The 24,311-nt window shown below is 39.4% G+C and overlaps 1 protein-coding gene across 6 annotated transcripts in view; it reads left to right on the top strand.

The window, feature by feature from the left end:
- Positions 1-422: 422 nt before the first annotated feature.
- TSPAN18 (tetraspanin 18) overlaps positions 423-24,311 on the top strand; it is a 167,782-nt gene continuing 143,893 nt past the window's right edge. For 4 of the 6 annotated variants that reach the window (XM_088145748.1, XM_088145749.1, XM_088145750.1 and 1 more), the window contains exon 1: positions 423-702. The gene's annotated coding sequence lies outside the window, so the exon portion shown is untranslated. Of the gene's footprint in view, positions 703-1,267; positions 1,468-5,101; positions 5,211-24,311 lie in introns of those variants that run through there. The other 2 variants (XM_088145746.1, XM_088145747.1) reach the window with 2 other exon arrangements.

The raw sequence follows: 24,311 nt of genomic DNA, 5'->3' as shown, positions 1-24,311 counted from the left end.
CATTCAGCTGCTCTGGATGAGGGCTGTTTAAGAATAAAGACAGTGAAAGAGAAGTTTAATTTTACCCCAGCCGGATAGGAAAGTTCAGTCCCATAGGTTCTCCGTTCCCTAATTGCCACTTTATTTCTCTAGAACAAGAGCTAAAAGTTTCCTGAGGGAGATCCTCGAAGTCAAGAGCGGGGAAAAGGCAGAAACTCGCCAGAGGACGGAGTGCGGGGGGTGGGGGAGGAGGACAACTGGCCGCTGGGGAGGGAGAGAAAGAAAACAGAAAAGGGGCCAAGGAATGCAAGAGAAAAAGGGCAGGCGTTGAGATACCAAGCAGGACGCGTCCGCTCTGCTTTGCGCGGGACTGAACGCCGCGAACAATGCAACGAAGGGATGGCGCAAGGGCTCGGGGGGCGGGGCGGGGCGGGGCGGGGCGGTGGAGCTGGCTGCAGCTGGCGACTCCGGCTCTCCCAGGCTTCTGGGCAAAGGGATCCGCGTCCGCAGCCGGGGAACGCCGAGAGGCTGTTGCAGAGCTCGCTGTGTTTCCTCGCGGCAGCTGGGACCGAGCTACAACTTGAGCGCCGGCCGCAGCCACGGTGGGCAACGTGGTAGCGGCTCTCCCGAAAGTTACCCCAGCGCTCTGGGGGACAGCTGTATTCTCGCTGCCTGCGAGGAGGAGGTCGTGGGGCGGCTGGACTGCCTTCCGCTACTCTGAGGGTAAGACAGCTGGCGGGGGAGGCTTCTCTCTTCTCAATTACTTTGCTCTCACCGAGACAGCTTCCCCGCGACCCGCCCTGGCGAACGCTGCCTCCGCGCAGCGGTCCCGCTGCTGCCCGGCGTCTTCTTCCAGCAGACGCGCCCCGGAGTTCTCACGTGCTCCAGAGGTCGCTGGATCTCACGTCTCCGTCAGAGGTGACACCTTTTCGCCTCCCTGCCCGGAATCCGTATAAATTTAGCGCCACCCTTGAGTGGCTGAAGCTTCTCCTCCAGCTCTTCTGAAAAAGACCACTTTGGCAGACATTTGAGCCTTATCGAGCCGTAAAACCTCCCAGGTGCTTTATGAAAAATCTGTCACTTCCCTGTTCAGCAGCTCCCCGAACACGCCACTCAATCGCATCCTGTGGCTAGAGGGATACCACCGGCTCCCCCCCCCGCTCCTCCTCCTTCTCCTCCATTCTGCCGCCCTTTACTTAGTTCCTCGTGATCTCTTCCACTCCCTACCAAGTGCCCGAAAGAGGGTGGATTCTTTTTAATTCTCACTCCACGGTCTTTGACCCTCTCTATTTTTAAACTCGCGTTTTATGGTTGGAGCTCAGCAGACTGCCCAGATGTGAAGTTTGATGTTGACTCCCCCAAACGCCTGCTTCACTTCACCGGCGCACTTTATAACGACGCTCCTTTCAGCCTTCTTCCCCCTTGCTCATCCTGAAGATACTAATCTATCCCGAATTCCTTCTCGGCTTTCTTTTGTAAAAGGAAAAGGTAATAACAGCCTTCCGCTTTTCTTTCTAAGTCCCGTCAGTTATTTTCTTAAGGAGCCAACTCGGGTTGGGCTAAATTGGTAGGGTGTGATCCATCCTCCACCCGTCAGAATGACTGGGGTATTTGCAGTCTATATGCTAGCGAGGAAATGGAGGCAAGGAGAAATGTGTTACTGGCTCGGTCGTGTGTGTGTGCTGTGATTTTGCTGTTTGTTTTCTTGAAAGTTCCTCGAATGAGTGTGATATGCAGGACTTCTTTCATCCTATCTCTCCCCCCTCCCTGCAAACTTGGTGTACATGCATTCCTTTCAATTGTCCTCAGTTTGATAATAGAAAAGATGTGCTTAGAGATTGTGGATTATGCAAATCAAACTAAATACTCCCTAAATACTACAGTCTCAGAGCATGTCCTCCCATCCTGTTTATTTTCATACCCAAATTATTATTCAACAAAGCCTACATTTTAGCTTCAAAAGCTAGTTTAGTGGGCTGTTCCTCTTAACTATTTAATTATTCATGGTTATCTCTGCTAACAGTAGAAGTTTTTCTTCTTCAACAAATTACTTTTTTTTTTTTTTCAAATATTCCTGTTCTTACTTTTCTCTATTCTGTAGCCTGGAAAGTTTCTGAAGATCCAGATAATCTCTACATTTCTGATAAGCATCACACACCAAACACATAATTAATTATTTGCTAAAGTGCAAGAAATAACTCTAGTAATCCTTCAGTAATATCTCAGTATTTCCCTCCTGCTCTACAAAGAGCTAGCAACCAAGCTGAGTTGAAAATGTGGTGGGGAACATTTGTCTATATAATGTATTTGTGAGAAGTTGACATTTGTATTATCTGTAGTTCTCAATAATCTATGTTTCTTTCTGCTTTTAACATGTTTGTTTAGGTCAAAACCTCCTAAAACCTTAGGTTTTGAAGTAGCCTTTCTCAGCTTACTGTCCTCCAGACATTATTGGACTATAATTCCCAGCACTCCAGCCAACTGCTGATGGAGGCACCAGAAGGGGAAAGGTTGTTCAGTGAATATGCTTATCTTTGCATTTGTCAGAGTTAGTAGAATTGTAATTCTGAACAATATTGTGATTGTTGTTTCTACTACTTGAGTTTAGGAGAAAAGGCAAAGGTTACACATCTGGAAAATTCTTTATGAGATTAGCTGGGTGATGGAACAGTTTTTCCTGAAATTACCACCTCTTCTTGAGACTGTATGATATACCTTACCTAAGAGCTGATTCAGGCACGAAATATAGGCTGGGCTGCACCAATTCAAGCTTCAGGACTCTGGTTATCTTCCCTGCTATATGAAAAAGAAGATTCCCAATATGTACAAAGTTAACATGAGTGATGGAGATATAGTCTAGCCAATGTGCTGGCTTCTTATGTACAAAGGAGTGTAGGTAAATGTGGGTGGTGTTTGTGTGGGTAAAAGATATATTTGTGGTCTGAAATAATTTAGACCTGATAGGGCAACACTGTGCCGTGTTTCACATTAGAGAGGGTTTTCCTGGTCAGGGACCCCAGCAGATGGCAGCATCTAGATGACCTTTGCTGATACAGAAAGAACTAAGTAGGTTTAGATCTTGTTACTACTTGAATGGGAGACATCAGGAGATGCAGGACTTGTAGACTGGACTAGGAAGTTGGAAAAGAGATCCCATTACATACTGGCCAGGCAGAAATGACTGGGGATAGGTGGTCCTGTAAATAACCAAGCCCTAAGCCAGGAAGGACTTTATAAGTGATGACCAGCACCTTGGATTGCACCTGGAAGCTGACTGGCAGCCAGTGCAGCTCACTTAGGAGTGATGACACATGGGCATAAGAAGAAGTGCTTGCTACTGCATTTTGGACCAGCTGTAGTTTCCAAATAGTCTTCAAGGGCAGCTCCATGTAGCATGATACACAAGCCCAGTCATGGGGAAAAACTGAGCTATGACAAATCTCCTTGTCTTTCAGAAACTCAGATTATTTCAAATCACCCTTATTTTATACAGTTTATTAAAGGATATAAGGCTAAGCTAAATGGTCATGTTCAAATAGGCCCCATTGAAGGAAAATGATTCTTTCTTTAACCCAAGATACGTGCAATATTTAGCTTTAATTAATCATAATCCTGAAGACACAGCTGAAAGCAGAGGTTGTGGCTGAGGTGGGAGAGTTACAAAGCCTGACTCTCTCCCAGCTACAGATACAAAAGCAACAGACAACCTTTAGGTTCCTGAAGGTCAGACATGATGATGGATGGCAAATTTGTATCTCAGAAATCTGCAAATTGATGAATGCTGTCATGTACACACATACCTGTCCCCTTTATCTTAACATACAGGTAATTCTCATTTAGTGACTGCTTCAGACAGCAACCATTCGCAGTTACAACAGTGATGAAAAAATAACTTGAGACCAATGCCCGCATTTACTACCTTCATAATATCTGTCTCTCTCAGTCACGTGCTTGCAGTTACAATCAGTATGCATTGTTCTGTGGCTGACCTGTTTTTTCTCCCCCCTACAAGAATGGAGAGGTTGCTTAAAGTGTTCCTAAAAAGTGTTAACTGCAAGTTAACACATTCTCTATGACTTTGATTAGTTGATTAGAACCCTTGCCCACTTACAGCTGCTGCCTGAAACTGACAAGACCGTAATCAGTTTCACAATAAAAGCTTTCTTTTGCCTCCTAAGCAGCTAGCAGGCTAGGCAAACAGTCACCACTAGTGCATTCCATTCAACGTGTATGTATGTATGTATTTATTAGACTTGTCCCCGCCCATCTCCCCACAATGGGGATGTATTCCCCATTTTATGCCTGCTTACTCTCTTGTAATCCCTTCCTCTGTGGTGAATGTAAATACAAACATTAATTATCTTCTTGCTAATTATTCCAGGGCTGGGGTGAGTAGTCTAATGGGTGGGGGAATGGGGAAAATGGGCTATAAGATTTGCCCTTTTACCTGACTTCCTTGTGAGTCGAGTTCTGGAAGCATTTCCCATCATTTGGACTCAACCAGCTGTTTGGGGTCATATCCTTCTGATGCTATAAAGCAAAGGAAAGCTGAAGTAAAATAGTAAGCACAGTCATGGTCATGTGATTTTTCACTTAATGACCACTTTGCTTAATGACTGAGTTGCTGGTCCCAATTGCGGTTGCTAAACAAGGACCTGTACATAAATAATTAAAATACCACTCCTTCCATCCTGTTACCAATTTGTGCCTGTTCCCCCCTACAATACAGAGAAGCATGCAGTTAATATAAAGCCTTGTGCAGCTTGGGATTTGGGTATCTGAAGAAGCTCCTTTCTTTTATCTGCCTGGCCAGCAGTCACGATTGAAGGGAGATGGATTTATTAGATAGTCGCTATGCGGCAACCCAAGAGATAGCATTCGTGAGACAGATGCCCCAATAATGGATTTCTTTTTTTGTCTGGTTAGAGTTGGCACCGACTCTTGTTAGCTTTTGGCATTAATTATAAATCTACTTGTTCATCCAGGCTTTTTGGTTGAATATCTTCTGTTCTGAGTGTGTCACAGTCCTTATTATTATGATGCTTATTTATTTATTTATTTATTTGGTAATTATTAAATGATGTTGTTTTCTGGTAGCTCACTCTGGGATTATTTTCTGTAGAACACCCTTCCTCCGAGATCTGCCAGACCCCCACCCTTCTGGAAGGCCTTGAAGAGCTAGCTGTTCCCACAAGCACTGGGGTGGGATGAGGCTGGAGCAAAGTTAAATGGTATGTGGATGTATGGGAGAGGGCTGCCCCGGGGCCATGAGTTTTTATAGAGTTTTATAGATTTTAAATAGATTTTTATTCTGATGGGTTTGGGGTTTCTGTTGTTTTTACTGCTTTGTGCGTTGCTTAGGTTGTTGTTACAATATAGCTGGCTGTATAAGTCTTAATAAATCAGTGTTGTCCAAACTTGGCCACTTTAAGATGAGTGGACTTCAACTCCCAGAATTCCCCAGCGAGCATGGCTGGCTGGGAAATTCTGGGAGTTGAAGTCCACTCATCTTAAAGTGGCCAAGTTTGGAAAACACTGTAATAAATAAATAAAAGCAACTAGCTAGTGTTTGGATCTACAGTATCTATGAATGAATGAATGGACAAATGAACGAACAAATGAATGGCTTGGCAGTGGAAGGAAAGCCTGGCATGTAGAGTTGAGTCACCTGGTGTGCATCTTCTCCACCTATTTGCCAAACACTCTGCACACAGAGAATAATTTCCACACATCCTCTTCCCCAGTATGTTGCAGTAGAAGCAGGAACATGAGATAGGAGGCACTTTGGATGAAGGGAGCAGAATAGCAGGTATACGTGGGGATACATAGGAGACCTTCAAGGACTGTGAGCAACCCCTTGTCACCTGCATGTAATTTATACAATGAGCATGGAGCCCATGCTTCAAATAGTTGAATGTACCATGTTCCTGAACATGAGATGAGGAATTCAGATCCAGGTTTGGAGTGAAACTATTCTACAGAAATGTTGCTGAGAACCTGTTGAAGAATGGCACTTAATGAAAGTTAAATATTTCAGAAGAGCTAGCTAAGGCAGGAAAAATAATTTCAGGCAATGACAATCTTTCAGTTTAGTCATAATTAAATTTACTAGCACAAGTCTCCCATCCCTCACATGTTGAATCCTGATGTGTTTTAACAGTCAAATGTAACTTTTGTCAATTCGTAGTAATGTTGGTTGTGAAAGAGGGCCTCATTTTCTTTACCTCTAGAACAACATCTTTATCCCAAGATGATGTCATGTTTGGCTTGTTGTTTAGTGTTAGAGTTTTTGGTATGAAGTAAGGGAAGGAAAAAAATGAAGTATATGCTTGCGAAACTGCTGATCAGTTCTTACTTCCTGCCAAGTTCTATATCTGCGTCTGTTCAGTTACTACACTGCACTTTACCTTTAAATGCAAGGGGAGAAAGGAGTGGTGCAAGTTAAAAATGAGAACAACATTGCCATAATTTTAGTTCATTTGTTTTATTTTGGGTCACTTCAGTTAGACAGTTTGGTCCTTATTTTTGACATTGTATGACAAATATGCTTTGCCTTCCCTGCTGAATTACAGCTTCATTCAATCCCTGCATGTATTTTCTTATTAAACTCTTATAAGGTCAGTAAATCACTGAGAAGGATTTAGTAGTGCCTTCTGTTATGGAATGGGCTTGAGTAAATAGATGATGATAGTTGGTTTTACTTTTTGCTGTTTCTGTCACTGAGGCCTGCCAGTTCAGTGTTCTTCATGCTTCAAAAAAACCCTGTCATTCTGGTTTTGTCATGGCTATCCTTCTGCAGGCTTCTGGGCCTTTTATCCTGCCAGTTAGTATGATTCAAGTGGGCTCTCAAGGGCAGTGTTTTTCAGAATGCGGACTGGAGTTATACTAAGTGAAACCATACTGTATTTTAGTACACTTCAGTGGACGATAGTTGCAAATTACTCATTTCCTTTGCTGACTTCATTGGTATTGTTACAGAATCATAGAATCATAGGGTTGGAAGGGACCTTGGAGGTCTTCTAGTCCAACCCCCTGCCCAAGGCAGGAGTCCTCATACCATCTCAGACAAATGGTTGTCCAATCTTTTCTTGAAAGCCTCCAGTGATGGAGCACACACAACTCCGGGAGGCAAGCTGTTCCACTACTTAATAATTCTCACTATCAGGAAATTCCTCCTTATTTCTAGGTTGGATCTCCCTCTGATGAGCTTCCACCCATTGCTTCTTGTTGCTATGGAGAATAAATTGCCGCCCTCTTCCCTGTGGCAGCCCTTCAAGACTGCTATCATGTCTCCCCTCAGTCTTCTCTTCATTAAGCTAAACATACCTAATTCCTTTAGCCGTTCTTCATAGGATTTAGCCTCCAGACCCCTTATCATCTTTGTTGCTCTTCTCTGCACTCTTTCCAGGGCCTCGGCCTCTTTGATCAATGTTCAGTTCACTTGCACTTCTGTACTGCCACTAAATCTGAATGCTTGGATTTGCAACAGAGACATTTTACTCTGTGATAAGGTTATGGAACTCAGGAATTCATACAATTCAAATGTGGTAGCAGCATATGCAATCTTTGTGTGGGCAAATTTGCATATCATTTCATTAATAAGTACACAAAATAAAAGAAATAAATATACTTATGTGTCCTCTGTTTCATGGAGCAAGAGAATAAAAAACTGCAAAAAGGGAAGACTTGTGTGTTGTGTTTGGATTTGTGGACAATTATCTTCTCTTTTACCATTATTACAGTGTTTAACCATCTACCTTTCATTGTGGTCTGATATAGAATTCTTTCACAAATAAAATAATATCGGTTATGTTATGATAGCCCTTAATTTGAAGCTATTAAAAATGAAACATGTTCTACCCTGCACTCCTAATTTCTGGCTCTTGGAGGGATGACATTTTGCTAGGAAGTACTTGGCCAAATTAAAAACACACACAGACAGTTTGAAGACTGTATGTGCAGATAATGAATTTAAGCTGATAAATAGCTAATAGATTTGATCCAAATACAATTCTTTGCATGAAAAAAATCAATTTACTTCCAAATAAATAATCAGGTTTGTATGTTTTATTTAATTAGGCCTAGTCCTGCCTTTTGTCAACTTGGAGGAAAATGGGCAGAGCCACATTTGGACTGAACATAGTTGAAAAAGGTCTACTGGGTCTCCCCTATAGTTAATAATGCAGGCGCCTACATATGGTTGATGGGTGCAGTTTCTCAAAACACAGCAACTCTGGGCCAGCAAGTAGGCTGGAGCTGGCTGCCATCCGAAGAAGAGTAATTATTTGAGAACAGAATACTACTTGTATAACTTCCCTTTTAAAATATGTGTGTATTTTTTAAACCAGAACTTTGAGTAAAGTGGTATTCAAATTTAAGTAAATATGTAAATACACCTTGTGGCTTGCAGTTAGCCTACTATACACCTATTTCTGTTGTACATTTTGCAGCTAGAAAACAAAAACAAACAAAACCAAAACTCCCATGAGATGTTTTCCTGCCTTGCATGAGCAATGAACTGAGTAGAATTGCTCAGTCTCTTTTAGAGTTGTTGTTTTTCTGAGGGAGAAAGACTATACAGTAGTCCTCAACTTATGATTGTTTGTTTAATGACCGTTGGAAGTTACAACAGCACTGAAAAAAATGACTTATGACCGGTCCTCACACTTACGCTGTCACAGCATTCCCATAGTCACCTGATCAAAATTTGGGTGCTTGGCAACTGGCATGTATTTACAACAGTTAAAGCATCCCAGGATCACGTGATCACCATTTGTGACCTTCCCGGGGGCTTCCAACAAGAAAGTTAATGGGGGAAGCCAGATTCATTTAACGACCATGGCAAAAAAAGTAAAATTGTAAAATTGGGTGCAACTCAATAACCGCATCGCGTAGCAATGGAAGTTCTAGTCCCAACTGTGGTCTTAAGTCGAGGACTACCTGTACAATCTTCATTACAAAACTTTGACTTTCAAGAGTGTACTTTTAAAAGAATTATTCAGGTCAGATTGCCTGTTCTATTTATGACTAGAACTGCTATATTTTAGTTTATATTTCAGTGACCATAGTTTCGCTTTTTTCAATGCATTTCTGTACTGGTCAGGGAGTTGGACTAGATGAACTCCAAGATCCCTTCCAATCCTATGATTCTATGATTTCTTTTTGGTTTGCCAATGTTTTGGCTTATTATTTATTTAGGCAAGATCAAGGACAATTTCAAATCAAGGGTTATAAAGCTAATTTGCTTATCAAATGGTTCTTAGATTATATACAACAAGCCAGGATATGGTGGAGTATATAAGAAACCTGGGTGGTTTATCTAGCTATGCACAGAAGGAAAAGATAAAGGGAATGCTGCAGCAACTAAGTATGGTTTGTAACATTATGTACAAATACACTGACTTGATTCATGTATCACCCTAAAGTATAATGTGACTTGTTTTTATTGGGTTCAGTATGAGTTTATATGTAATCTTAAACTGGGAATTTTTCATCCATGATTTCTTGAGCAAATTATAGTGCCCTAATTTGTACATAATGCTAACCAAAATGGATGTTTTCACACATTGCACTAAAACTACCTATTATGATGATTATCTGATTGTTATCAATCTCTACTTGAAAAGCTTCCTAATTACATCTAAAAATGTATTTTCCATTTTGTGACCACATATTATTAAGAGTTCCTGAGCAAGTGATCCTGTCCTATTACCTATCATTTTCTGCAGCTGTGTTTGTTTGGTTTCCTTTTTCATGATCTTATACTTCTTCCTATTAAAATTAAACTCCTTTTGATAACTAATTTCAAGAGATTGTACCATGTATTTGCATAACCTCATTATTTGCTTTCTAAAATATACTTTTCAGCTTCCACCCATGTTATTTTAGGTACCATGAGAGTGCAGCTGGACATGAACCAGTTGTAAGGATGATTATGGATCATAGCAATTGCTTTAATGCTTTCTCCTCAAGATGCTTTGTGTATTTGGAATAATTCCCCCAAGTTACTTTTCCTTCTATCTAAGTATGACTGAATGATATATTATACATGTATCCTGTCTGGTTGCTGTTTTGATTCCTAAACTTTCAATTTTAACCCCCCAAACTATTGAAAAAATGTATGGCAAATTGTATAGTTGACACCTGAGGAGATTCATTCTCCAGATCAGTGTTTCTCAACCTCAGCAACTTTAAGATGTGCAGACTTCAACTCCCCAAATTCCCCAGCCAGCAAGGAGTTGGGGGTTGAAGCCCACACATCTTAAAGTTGCTGAGGTTGAGAAACACTGCTCCAGATGACCTAAATATTCATAGGTGGACTGGGCAGTTATCTGAATTAGGTAATAACCAATTCTCATGATAGTTTCAGTTAAGGGAACATCTCATAGGAGGAAGTAAGTCACATTCCCTTTTTATTTTTTATTCTGAATGGAGATTGAGATATTTGATATGCACCCTGATCTCTGGAGGGAATCAATAGGGTAGAGGTCAATGGCATTATATTATTATTATTATTATTATTATTATTATTATTATTATTATTACATTGCTGATATATTAGCATTGTCATCTTTGTCATGTCTTTTTTTTAGTGCTGGTACTACAAATTGAAGTAGTTTGGCTTACTCCAGCCACTGATACCACTGGGTGGGTCCTTCTGCCAATTAGTAGTTATTTAAAGGGTCTCAATTAGTTTTCACCTTGATTGGGTGTTTTGGAGTTCAGTGTCTTATGAGATCACAGCCAGGTTATTGTTCATTGTGTTGGGTGAACTGAGAAAGTTGTTCACTTTAAACCCAAATTAAGACTGACCAGGTTTGTTGGGTAAATGCAGCCAATGACTCGATTCATATATTAAACTAAGTCTGCCTTCCCAGCAAGCAGATAGAGGGAAGGGGGAAAATAAATCCTTGAAAAAAAAATTCTGAGCTGGGTTTGCACTGAAGTTACCCTATTTTGCCCTGTCCAAAGAGTCATCAGATCCTCAACTGAATCCAAGTTAGAGATCTTTTTTTCCTATTGGTTGACCATTTGATGTCCCTCAATTGGGTCCACACAATGAGTAGCTCACGCTGTGAATGGCTTGCAAACCTATATAGCAAAGGCAGAAATGGGATCAGGGTAGGGCCTGCATTGCCTCTCTTGGAGAAGGTGAGTCTGAGGTGTGTGGGCAGAGTGATGTAGTAGGCAGCTCACAGAGCCTCTGGCTGGCTGCTTGGCAGCTGTTGGTTCTTCTCAACTTCTACCAAGGAAAAAGTGATAACCAGTTTGTTTGAACTGGACCAAACCGAGTAGATAATTGCCCTGATCTGGGCAGTTCATTGATGTGAAGTGTTTTAAAGAGCAGATTTAAATAGGGAGGAATGGAAAAATGGATTTATGCCACTTCTCAAATTCTGCCAGTTTGGGCTAATTGAGATAGTAAGTGTGTGAACTGATCTTTGTTTTTAACCACACCATCTGCTGCTGTTGAAAGGAACAGGGAGGAAATAAGCTACATTAGATCCAGACTAATGTAGATGACTTCCCCAGATTTGAATCCTTTTGGAGGAAATGAGCAGTTTTGGATCCAGTTCATCTTAATCCAGGACCTCCTCCCTCTGCTGTGGAAGGTCCTATTTTGAGACTTTAGACGAGTAGTAATGCATGCCTGAGCTCTTAGTAATATGGAAAGAGGCCCTGCAAAGCTGAATTCTCCTGTTTAGAGAACTTCAGCGGAAAGATGGGTACAGAGACACCTTTGTCATTTCTTAACCTTGACCAGCAGGCAACATTGGGGATTAGGATTACACTGATGTTTGTTGCATTGTTCTATTATTTTTTATGCTGTTTATTTCTTATTACTGTGTTAGCTGCTGTGGGAGCGTTAATTGTGCTGAAACTGAAGGATACATTTTATGTACAGTATATAAACTGTGCTATTTTTTCTCTCAGGAAAAATTGTGATGATACAATTGTTCACTTTTTTTTCTTTTTTTAACCAGTACCAGTGTTAATGCCCACCTCATCAAATTTTAGCAGTGGTTGAGTAAGTTAAATCAAGCAGTTTCTGGAGAAGAAAACCAGTATCTTTACAAAAAGAGGAAGTTAGTGTGTGTGTGTTTAGAATGGAGAAGCCCATGCAATTTATATGCTGTTTCATATTTTGTTCACTTATTGTTTTGTTCCCCATGTTCATCCTTCAAGTTAAATTAAGAGAATTGAGCTCACCGTTAATTCTTTCTCTAAAATATGAGCACCTTGCTTAGTTAATTAATTTTAATGTTTTAAATCATAAATTACATTATGGATTATTTCTCAACTGAAAGGAATCTTGGAAATGTTTTTACATAATAAATAGGTATCTTCCATCAAACTATGCAACTTTGGCTCAGTTGAACCATGACTTTGACTAGACAAGGTAAGTCTTCTGTGCTCTGGAGCACAATCTGGACCAAGGAAGGTATAGTTGTACTGAATGGCTTGGATGTCTATATTAATTTAAATCTGGTCAGTGCCATAAGAATTCACATATTCTATCAGAATTTCTGTAAATTATTTTAAAAATGCAACAAAGTATGCATTTCTTTTCATAAGCATCCATATCATATGGATCAATAAACTACAGCTTGATCCACAGCTTTCTTCAATATATACTGTTTTTACTGCAAGTTCCCCTAAATACATACTGTGCTATATTTGTGTAATATGTGCTGTTTTTGTGTAGAACTTCCCAAATTTGTACTTTTTCATATATAGTTTTCAAATACATGTTGCTTCATTTAAAATATTTGAGTTGACTTTGATGGATAATAATGGACTCCTTATAATATTAATCAATTTTTCTCCAAAAGTAATGTGTGGACAGACTTATTTGATATCCCCATCAAATGTTGAATCTTTCCTAAAGCAATAAATACATGGAAAAAGGAGTATTTCTAGGCAATTTTGATTTTATAAAAAGGATGTTTCTCTTGATAGTACTTGGTTAATTGATCCTTGTGGAAACAACCGTGGTGCCAAAATGGCTCTTGAAGTCATCCAGCTTGATCCATTTGAGTCCAGTCTGGACATGAATACAAACTTTAAGAAGAACTCATCTGGATTAAGGCCCATCTATTCCAGTATCTTGCTTCTCACAGTGGTCAGCCAGATACTTCTGGGTGCTCTCAAGCAGGTGATGGAAACATAGCCCTTTCCCCTCTTGTTCCCCTGCAATTGACATTTGGAGATATGCTGCCTCCAACCTGGAAGGTGTAAAGGTCCTACTGACTTCAGGAGTGGTGATCATTAGTATTCACTTTTCTGTGTAAATCTTTTCCGGAGACCTCAACTACCTAAAATATTAAAAGATGAATCTGATTATATGCATCTAGGTAAAACAACAAATGTGTATACAGGCTAAGGAAGCAGTAGCACACTTCATTTCTGTTCTTTGCTACAGAGCACATGTGTTAAAGTTTAAGCCAAGATGCCCTGAGAGAGCCACATGTCAAGAATTGGCATGCTGCCATTCTGTGCATTCAGGGTATTTTCAACAAATAACATAATACAGATACATTAATCAGCAGAGTGAGAGCTGAACTACCACACTTGAACTTTTTTTTGGTACTAAACTGTCAACACCAAAATGTTTTCATAAAGACAAATACAGTAACTATTTCTATAATTTTAAAGGGGCATCACAGGACCAGGGAGCAGCAATCTTACATACAACAGATATCCATAGGTATAAAAATGTTATGTCTAGCAAAAGGGTCAAAGCTGCTAACTTAAAACTGAGTATTATTCTGCCTTTGTAATAAAAACATCACTACCATGAACAAAAGGATGTAGAAATAATGTAAAATTTCATGGGGGTGGGGAGAACTCTAAAAAGAAAAAAAAATGCCTAGGAAAAGCACAGTGAAGACTAAGTGTGGCTTAGGGGCCATACTGACTTTTGGGATGACAGCATAACCATTGTAGAGTAATTTGGCATAAAATTTTTCATTTGCAATTTTTATAGTCACCCAACTTGTGAATCGTGACTTTGAATGGCTGATGTAGGATTAAAAGTACAGAACAAAAATAACCAATAAGCATCAAAACCACAATAGAATACAACTGAGGCCAAAGCTGTTACAAAATCCCCAAACCATTACTAGACATACTCATCCAATTCCCTAATCCAACACCCAAGGGCGGGGGGAACTATTTTCAAGGCTTTATGGAAGACCCCAAAGTTACAGGATGCATGGACAGGTTTGGGTGTGTGTGTGGACTGAACTCTGAATAAACAGGACATCTTGAAAGGTTTTATGTCTACACCCTACTGGCACTAAGTAATTCAATGTTGAAATAGTTAAAGGCCTGATTTCATGCAGTTCTGATCCTATCCTATACAGAATTTCCTATAGCCAGCAAATCACTGTTCCATCTATGTCCTTTCATTTTTAGATAATGTTAATTGCATTATGAATCCAGTCTCTTCATACTGTCTCAGAGAGTATAGTGTAAAACCTAAACATACTAGTGTGTATCTGTCTGCTTTGCCCCTTCCCTTATTATTGACAAAGCCTATTTAAAATCATCAGGGAAATTATTCTAAATGCTCATTATTTGTATAAAAAACACACTAAACTCATAGTATTTTCTAAAGAATATAATGGTGGAAAGATTAAAATTGGCCTTTTATCATGTACTCAGAACACATTTCTGACTTTCTCCTGAAAGTGTGTGCAGCAGCAGAAAGTCTTTCCAGGAAAAGGCTATTCAACCAGAGAAAAAAAAATATTAATCTCATACCACAATTAGTTTCCAGTTCCTGAATTAGTCTTTGACATATAAAACAAAGTTTCCCTAAAGTGAAGCTTCACTCTTGGTGACTACATGGGCATATCTCTGTTATTTTCATGGCAACAATATGGAAAGAGTTTGGCATTGCTGCCTTCTGGGATTTTTATTTTTTATTTTGCTTCCCAATTTAGGCTATAGCTGTCAGATTTCAAAATACTAACCAGTATTTGTGAGACGGGTGACGATATACATTGTTTAAATAAATAAGACTCCTCTTGGTGCCCACATATGTGGTTGCAGACCCAAATGAATCCAATTGATTTAACTATTTAAAAATAGGATCACAGTTTGAGGGAACAGCTCAGTGTACTGCACAAATGCAGGAATCTGCTAGGAAAAAGTTTATCAGTAATCATATTAAAATTGTGTAACATATTACCTGAGAAGGTCTGCTTTTTAACATTTTGTGTCACCTCTTAGGAATAGGTAAAATATGTTCATTCCTTAGGAGCTGGAGAATTTGCGTAAATGGTTGGCTTCTTTGTAGCTTATTACCTTTTATGGCTGTATGGCCAAGCAGCATTTTTAACAGAAACAAGAAGAATAGTGGTGTATACATATTGTAACTAAAATTTCACACAGTTGTACTATAGAATATAACTGTGCAACAACTGGGATGCAAGGCAATCATTTTGAGCAGTGCTTTGAACAGTATGGAAAGTTCCCTTAACTCAATAATTACTATACGTATCTCTGAATTTAGGATTGTTCTTTTAAGAAGCAGAATGTACTTTTCCCCCTTAGAGCTTGTCAGCATAAGAAACATGCATTAACTTATTAAATTGATTTCTAAACTAAGGCAGCTAGGAGGACTGTTCTTATTGAAAATGTCATTTTTAAATTTAAATCAAATTGATCTGTACTTGTTAAGTAGATTCCTTACTTTAAATTGTATCAGATAGTTCCCATTGCCAAACAAAATAGGCATTGGTTATGTTTTAACCTGCAAGTGGACAAACTCTTTTTATGAGAACTGCAAGTGGATTCAGAGAATTGTCCTTTTCTAAGCAAGTGCGTATCTCATAGGTTCTCTGGGTCAGGCCTTGGCAACTCCAAGAAAGTCTGAGAAGGACTCTTGTCTGAAACCCAGTCAGAATGTGGGCTGAAGGCATTCTGGGAGTTGAAATCCACACATCTTAAAGGTGATGAGGTTGAGAAACACTGGTGTAGACAATACTGTTAGAGAGTTCCAGAAGCTCCAATTCTTTGCATGTCTTATCCTACTGACTCCTAAAGACATTAGGAGTAGTGATAGCATGCAGTGGACTTGGTCTTCTCTTTGTCTCTGCTTTGCCATGAATGGAAGATTGATAGGGTCTCCAGACTGCTTCCTATAGAAAGACTTTCATCCTTCTCTTTCCCCAAACACAACGATAGAAAGCTCAAAGATTCAGAGAATTGTCCTTTTCTAAGTAGGCTGTAGTCTGAAACCCTGAGGAGCTTTTTTTTTTTTTTTTTGAGCTCTATCAAAGCATGTAACTTAAAAAATTTTAGTTGTTTTTTTGGATTTTAAACATCTATCGCTTGATACTCTTAATGGATGTAGGAAGTAGGAAAGAAGTCTGCTTGAACACATTCTCAGACCAGAATATATGCATTGTTCTCTATCTGCATACTCTGCATTTGGGATGCAGAAGCCTTTTTTTAGTTCAACACAGTTATTAATACATCTCATTTACCCAGTTTAAGTGGTATGAAAAGGAAAGCTGTTATCTATTACCTACTGGCAAACAATGTTTCTCTACTAAATGAAAAAAGTCAGAACTCATAATAAATCTCTTTCTATAAAAGCATTTTTGCACATATAGATCACATGGACTTAGATGAATTATAAATAGAGATACAAAAAAAAAAAAAAATAGCTCCCATGTTACAGTGAGCATCTTTCCAAAATGTTAACTTGAGCTAATGCCTCCTATCTGAGGACTGATCTCCCTATTATGGTCTTCATATGAAAAATATACCAGTGATCTTGTATAATGGAGGTTTGAATTATATGGATCTTCTACATTACTATCTCCTGTCAGTTGCTTCCAGAAATGTGTGGTGCTGCTACAATTAAATATAAGCAGCCTCTGTTCAGAATCCATAAAGCAAATAAAGCACTGCAAGAATATTTTACCTATTTCCTCTTTCTGAGTCTCAGTGCTCTTTTTTATATTGCCTCCCCTTCAGATGTCACTGCCCTACTATTCTTATGAACAGGGGAGTGGAGAGCCCTCAGTTTTGCTAAATGAGAGAGGAGCCTGTTGATTTTCTACCCATATCCCTCAACAGTGATCTCTGGTATATTTCTGGTTTTGTTATGTGGATCAAGGTTATGTTTGGCAGTTCCTCCTACATGCCATCTTCGAAGGTGTGCGGATCTATCTAATAGAGGGAGATTGAAGGGGGGCGTTTTGGGTTTAGGTCATACCTGTTGAGGCAGCTGCAGAAATCCTGTGGGAATGAGAAGCAGGCCAAGTGTGACCTTCATTCTCAGCAGGAAGGCTCTGACTGTGGACACCCCCTCCCCCCAGTATTGTCTCCTGTATGAAGAAGTGGGGAGTGTGCTTTTCCCAGGATAATGGATGGGAACTGCAGCCAAACTAGGATAACTGTCACCCTGTCTGTAACTTCCAAATGGAAAGATGTTTTGCTGTTCACATTCCCCAATGGATGTTAGGTATATACACCCTTGTAAGTAGAATAATTGATGTCTTAATTGAAACTTTGATTTGCTTATCTAGTTGAAGTATAATCAGAGATTGATATGAATTTGAAAATTTGTCTTACTCTCTGATATGGTATTTGTCTATGTGAAGGAGCTTTATTCAGTTCCCTCCTATGCTAGTTAATTTTTTAACTTTGCTAAGCTCTATAATTTCCAGAGGCCAGGTTCTAAATTTGAAGAGTTAAGAAGTCATGATTGCCACTTTTAGTTTCTCTGCATAGTAGCTGAATTCATACAGGTCCCTGGCAGGCTGTAGTAACTGCCAACCCAGAATATGAACTCATTGTCCACTTGGTTTCACATATGAAAAACGAAACAGCAAGAGTACAGTGAGTTCATTATAAACAACTGCCTTCTGACACATACACGATCAACACATAACTTTGTCAAATCAAAATTTATGCCATTCTAATCTCAAAGGACTAGAGAGTTGACCTTGAAATAACATCAGAAAAGTAGGCTTGGCAAGGGATGAACAACGGGCACAGTTAACAACTACACTGATAGGAAAAGAACACTCCTCATTAATAAAGCTATTCCAATGAAGGGTGAGGGATGGGGATAATGAATGTGCTTTCAGAAGCTCATAGGTAGGGATGCAAATTTCCATAATGGTCTTCCAGGAGCTAGACTGTTTTCTACACGCATTTCCTTTTAGTACAATAAGTGTGAAATAGTTTAAGGGAAGTGGGCAACTCTTGAGTCTGTGACGTAATTCTAGGGTATTAGGTATGATTCGCACTGTTTTGGTTTGTTCACTGTATTTCATCACAGGCCTTCCTGTTGGAATCTATATATTTATTGTAATGGTTAGAAATTTTGATGGGTAAGTGGTACAAACTTTGTCCTGATTTTCCCCATTTTTGTAAAATCAGAAAAAGATAGTTACTGTATCTTTTCTTTGAGTCTGAGCTTGGAAAGAGAAGAAAGCAGTGTGAACAATGAGAGTCTCTCATTTTACTGTGCATCCCTTGCTAACCTCAGTCATAGATTCATTTTATGATGCCTGGGAGGGAAAGGATCATTGAGTCTGACCCCTGGTTAATATGGCAGCCATTACAGTACTGAGGCTAACACTAAATGTTTTTGTTGGCTCAGATGGATCCTTTCACATATAGTTTGCACTATACATTCTGGGTCTTTCCTTGAGCTGTGCTTGCATCAAAATTCCACACAGCCCTTTTTAGGATGAAGAACTAAAATGTGCCTGGTGGTTTTAAATTTCAGATTATAAGGGATAAAACAAAATGGTCCTTTTGAAGACAAAGTAACTCAGCTGTTGTAATATAATTGAGTTAAGTAAGAGCAATTATTCTTTCTCTATAGCCAAGTATATTAAAACTCTAGATAGTATGTCTTCCCCCTCCCACCCACCTTCTTCTTGACTGGTTTTTAATGTAAAAGTTAAATTGTTTTTAAATGTTAATGATGGATCAAATACAGACGTAGGAAAACAGGTCTTCTCAACAGTGACCATGAGACCAAATCCCTACTGTATAGCCTGCAAAGTGGCAACACCCCCGCTTTAGGTGTGCAAACTTGGGATATCTGCATTTAGTGTCTGAAATATTTTGCTAAATGTAGAATCAATTTCAGATGGGGGGATGTTGCACTGGAAAAAAAAAACTTTTAAGATATTTACTGTGATTATGCCTTGAGAGATTTCAGCAAAATGCTGAACAATATTTAAGACTGATGATTTTTAACAAATACTGGAGAAACTGTACTATGTTTTGCGGGCAAATATAGCCTATCCTGAATGGATCAGCCAAACAATCACTCTGTTTTAGGATTCCACTTAAATGCATTATGAAATGGTAATAAATAACTAACTAGTGTTATTTCTCTCACTCACTTTCTCAATTCCCATCAGAATTATTTTCCCTTCTGCTACTTGTGACCCCTTCCTGTTGCAATGTCCTCTACCACCCATCCAGCTGAGTAAGACTCATAGATAAATATAGTGTTCTGTGGCTTAGTCAACTGGTGGCTACGGGTTTGTGTGTGTCCCATCTTTCACTATACACTCATTTCCCCAATTATTTCTCACTCTTCAGCTGAATCTCAGAGTAGGATGCCATGAAGGAACTCTTCCTATCAAGCATTTTCAAATCTGGAAGCAGAAGCAGTAAGGAAGACTCGAGATATATATGGGTAACAGAAAACAGCAATAACAACAACTTTCTTGGCTACCTTATCACCCAAAAAAAAGAAGCTCAAAAATCACCCCAAATGAGGGCACTATGAGAAAAAAAAAGATACTTTTTTAAAAAAAAATTTGCAGAGGAAGAAAGCCTGGGGAATTAGGGTAAAAATCAAACTTATCATAGTACTACAATGGTTAGCCATAACTCCGGCCCAGCACTGTGATAATGATAAACTGGAAATAAACTACCAGAAAACTAAGATAATGGCTTTTGCCAATAGGCTGAAACTCATTCATGGAGTATTCCTGACCATAGAATAGAGCAAGTGACCAGTTTCAAGTATTTAGGTGTAGTCATCCATGCCTCTGGCTCAAGGAAAGCCCACTGTGAATATGCTGCAGCCTCTGGACAAAGATCTGTCAATGTCATCTTAAATTTTTTTTGTTGTAAGGGAGGATCTTACATTCCAGCCTCATTCAAACTTTTTCAGGCCAAGTCATTAGCCTGAATGACTCTAGTTGCCCCCTCCCCCCATCCTCACACCTCTGGAAAGAGTGCAATCTAAATTCATCAGAGCAGCACTACAGATGCCTTGATGTGCTTCAAATGCACATCTATGCCTAGAAACAGGCATGATAAAAGTTGAGTCAAGAATGTGTCTAGCCTCTCTAAACCTTTGGCTAAAGCTCAACTTTTACCCCAAAGGCTTAGCACCTCTCATTCTTCAGGATAACTTTCAATCCACATGGATTAAGGCCATTGACTCCAATCTTTTAAAGCTAGGCTATTTCCCATCCTCAGTTCTCAAGATGAAATACAACCAGGCCAAACAAGACCTGAAACAAAGGATAAAGGATATAGAGCGGCAAGCAGATCCAGGGAAGGTTCTATCCTTCCTGTCTCCAGCGCACAATAAATATATCATCACTGCCACCAGTTATCTTACACAGCTTGAAACACCTAGCTATTGGAAAGCCTTTTCTTTAGCTCGATGCCATAGTCTCCCCTCTGCAGTACTGGAGGGCAAAAATGACCATAAGGCACTGTACTTGTGGCTCCAGAGAGGTAGAAACCACAGACCACGTCCTTCTTTGCTGTGTTTTCTACAGAGATGTCTGAAGCAAACTCATTTTACCTCTGACTAGTAAATATCCTTGTCGCCCAGATTCAGACTATACACAAATGCTGCTCATAGATGAAAAGCCTGTTGTCACAGCGCAGGTAGCCAGGTTTTGTGCTGCAGCAATGAAGATTCGTCAGACCCTTTATGTAACAGTAATTCATTTAAATTTTTATATATTAACATAGTGGTAATTTTAGATACTTACATTTTACATTTTATATTTAACATAATCTTAGTGACTATATTTTCACCTAGTATAGGGCTGCACCTTAGATTGCACCCATAGAGTTTAGTTAGTTCTATAAATGTATCTTAATTTTATTTTAACGTTTAATTTTATTTTATCCTAGGTTGCTATCATTTTAAGATAGACTATGTATACTTTCACAGAGCATCATCCTTGTACTGGTCCAAGACCGCAATAAACTTTGATTGAATCGTTAGCCATGCTGTAGGCACGTTTTCTTTCCTCCTTCCCTATGCTTGATTTTATTTCACTTGAGCTAATGCAGATTCTTGTTGCCAAGTTTTTCTTGCAAGACCTAGAAGAGAATTATGTTGCATTATTGATGTCAGGCTGAATAAGAGGCTGTTGAAGAGTCCCTGTGAACAGCTCTGAGCTTCTCAAATGAAAACATGAGGTATAAATGTAACAAATGAATATATCTGTTTTTTGGCCTTTTAGGAGGACATGCTTCTTTTATACTGGTATCTGTGTTCCTGGCTCCATGCCTTTTTAAAGCAATTGAGTTAAAATAGTGAAAGTAGAAACTGTCTAGACTCTGCATTTATTTGTAAGGGGGGAGGTGAAACAGATGTATCAATTGTAAACTGATGATCAGTAATTTGCTGGTTATTCCAATAACTCTCTAAATGCATTTCAAACAGGATTCAATTTATTACAGCATTTGTCACTAGGTATTAGCCCCTGGATATAAATCAAAATGTGACTGATAATAATAACATGGCACAGTACGGTTAAGGAAACAGTCAGGACTAGGCACGATCTTATCCTACTGTTAGTAGAGAATCCCATCAATGGAGGCAATGTGTCAGAAGACTTTCTTTGACCTTTGACAGAGTCACTGCCATGCCTTAAACACCGGTATCTCTTGATTTGGAAATGATCCAGCATGATTTCCAATTTTGCTTCAGAAATATTGATTGTAGTCAGTCACTAAATGGGAAGCTTGGCCTGTGATGGAGCATTCTGATGACTACTTCATCATCATCACCTTCACCTTCACTATTTCTCAGCATGTGCCAAGGAAAGGAGTAATCATGGCTGGAAGATGAGTCCAAAAAGTGATTGCATAGCCCAGCCTTCTATCAGATTTTTGGGCTACCCCTAAATAGCTTTATTAAATATTTTTATTAAAAGATTTAAAAAGTCAGGCTAGTGAACTTAGTCCTGTACTTGAATATCATGGATGTACCTAGTCATTGTTCCTGAAGCACAGGGAAATTAAGTGCCTTATGAAAGCCTCTTTCTTGGATGCAACACAGACTGGCTGTGTGAGTCCAAATCTCTCTACCCTAGGTGAATGTCAGCCCCAAAGAAGTTGCAGCTATTTTCATCCCACTGAAAAAGAAAAGGATTAATTTTGAAGCTTCGTTTTGTTTGTTAAGCCAGCCAGGCCGAGAGTCTTAGAACCTCCTTCCCAACTTGTTACTTTTTTGGTGTATTGGGCTACATCACCATCATCTGTAGTCACTGATCATAAATAAGGGAAGATGGAAATTGAATGGGTGGAGGGAGGGAGACATCTTAATTCTGTCCTTTCTTTCTAAAAGGGGTTGCATTTTAGAAATGTAATCTTATAGTTTGGGGAAAGTATTTATTCATTGCTTTCTAAGATTGGCTTTTGGTCATTATTTGATAACCACCTTCTCTGCTACACTTGGACCCCAACCAAAAATTGCTCCCATCACTTACCTCTGGCAGTGTGGCTACCAGGGAGGCCAAACTCAGAGACTTAGCATTGAACATCCTGCCACTAGCCCTTTAATTGGAAAGAAAAAATAACTTATTTCTATATAGTTACCAGGGATAGGGAACTACATAGCAACTTCTGTCCTCCAGATAAACACCAGTTCAAAGCTGCAAGTCAGGTATCTAAGGGTGGTGTTTTTTGTTTTTTGTTTGGTCCCTTTGAGTTAGTTTTTGACTCCTAGCGACTGCCTGGACTAGTCCCTGCAGTTTTCTTGGCAAGGTTTTTCAGAAGTGCTTTGCCATTACCTCCTTCTCAGGGCTGAGAGTGAATGACTGGCCCAAGATCACCCAGCTGGCTTCATGTCTAAGGCAGGACTAGAAGTCATAGTCTCCTGGTTTCCAGCCTGGTGCCTTAACAACTACACCAAAATGGCTCTCTAATCTAGGTTGTTAGAGGTAGCAAAAGCTCCTTCAATAAATGATAAAAATCAGTAACCTGAAAAATACAAATTCATTAAAAATACAAAGCAATATCACCATAACAATAACAGAAAACCTCCTGATGGCTTCTAAAGAAAAAATATCAGCACTAAATGATAACTTCTACTCCTCAAATGGCAAAAATCTTCTAAATCTGAGCCCAACTAATGCTTCCCTTGGCTAATTCTTCTTTTGAGAAAGCATTAGTACCTTCTAATCCAGGAGATCCAGAGTTGAGCAAAGATTCCAATATGCTAGAGGATACTTTACTGACCAGTCACGGAAAGTTGCTGTGCAATAATTCTGAGAGTATGATGATTCCCCCTCTCTCTATTACTCCTAAGTCTTAATGATTATTGCCACCAGAGGGTTCTAGCCTGAGCATCTACTTAGCACACAATAAGTAGTCAAAAGCAAAGAATTATTTAGGGCTAAAATGGCAGCTTGAATATAACAGGTTCTTGAGAAGAACTCTGTAAAACCCTGGCAGTTGACTTCAGATGGGACTCTAAGAGCCCAGGCTATAAAACTTTCTAGTTGACCTTTGTTAGTTCTTAAACAGTGTCTGAAAACATTGTTGGCTATCAGTCTAGTTCTGAATTCCTTAACTCTGCTTAATTCACTGCCAGTTTTGTAAGCTTCAACTCTCCTTCACTTGGACCCCTGATTCATAAGTTAGTGACCTCATAGATTTGATTTTGGCTCTACCTGGTAATCCCTTTCACTAGTCATGAAGTAGTTTTTATATGTCTGTGAAGAAATAGGCAGCTTCAACCTCAGAAGTACATTTAAGGTTTGGAAACGGTACATAGCTAAACACAATGTGTTTTGAGGGAGCCAGAAGTTGATCCAGTTAGTAATTATCGCACCCAACCTCAGAAATGGATTTTGATGGTCTTTGCTATATTTTTCACTGTTCCCCTTCCCCAAGAAAAAAGTGTAAGTGAAGAATGAAGTTAATACATTTTCAGATGGAATCCTAAAATCAATGTTGTTGTCCACCAAGAGAAACTTCTTGTCATCAGTGGACTTGTCAAAGTACACATTCCCTTTGTTTTTCTTAGGCAGGCAACTATTTTCCATAGAGGGATTTGCTTCCATAATCTGAACAAGTGTTGG

The sequence above is a fragment of the Python bivittatus genome, unplaced genomic scaffold (assembly GCF_059951505.1).
Source record: "Python bivittatus isolate LINGU-HERP-01145 unplaced genomic scaffold, Pbiv_v1 ctg000480_np1212, whole genome shotgun sequence".
In the NCBI taxonomy this organism is placed as follows: domain Eukaryota; kingdom Metazoa; phylum Chordata; class Lepidosauria; order Squamata; family Pythonidae; genus Python; species Python bivittatus.
Note: the sequence above shows the minus strand (reverse complement) of the source record. Positions and strands in the feature narration are given on the sequence as shown.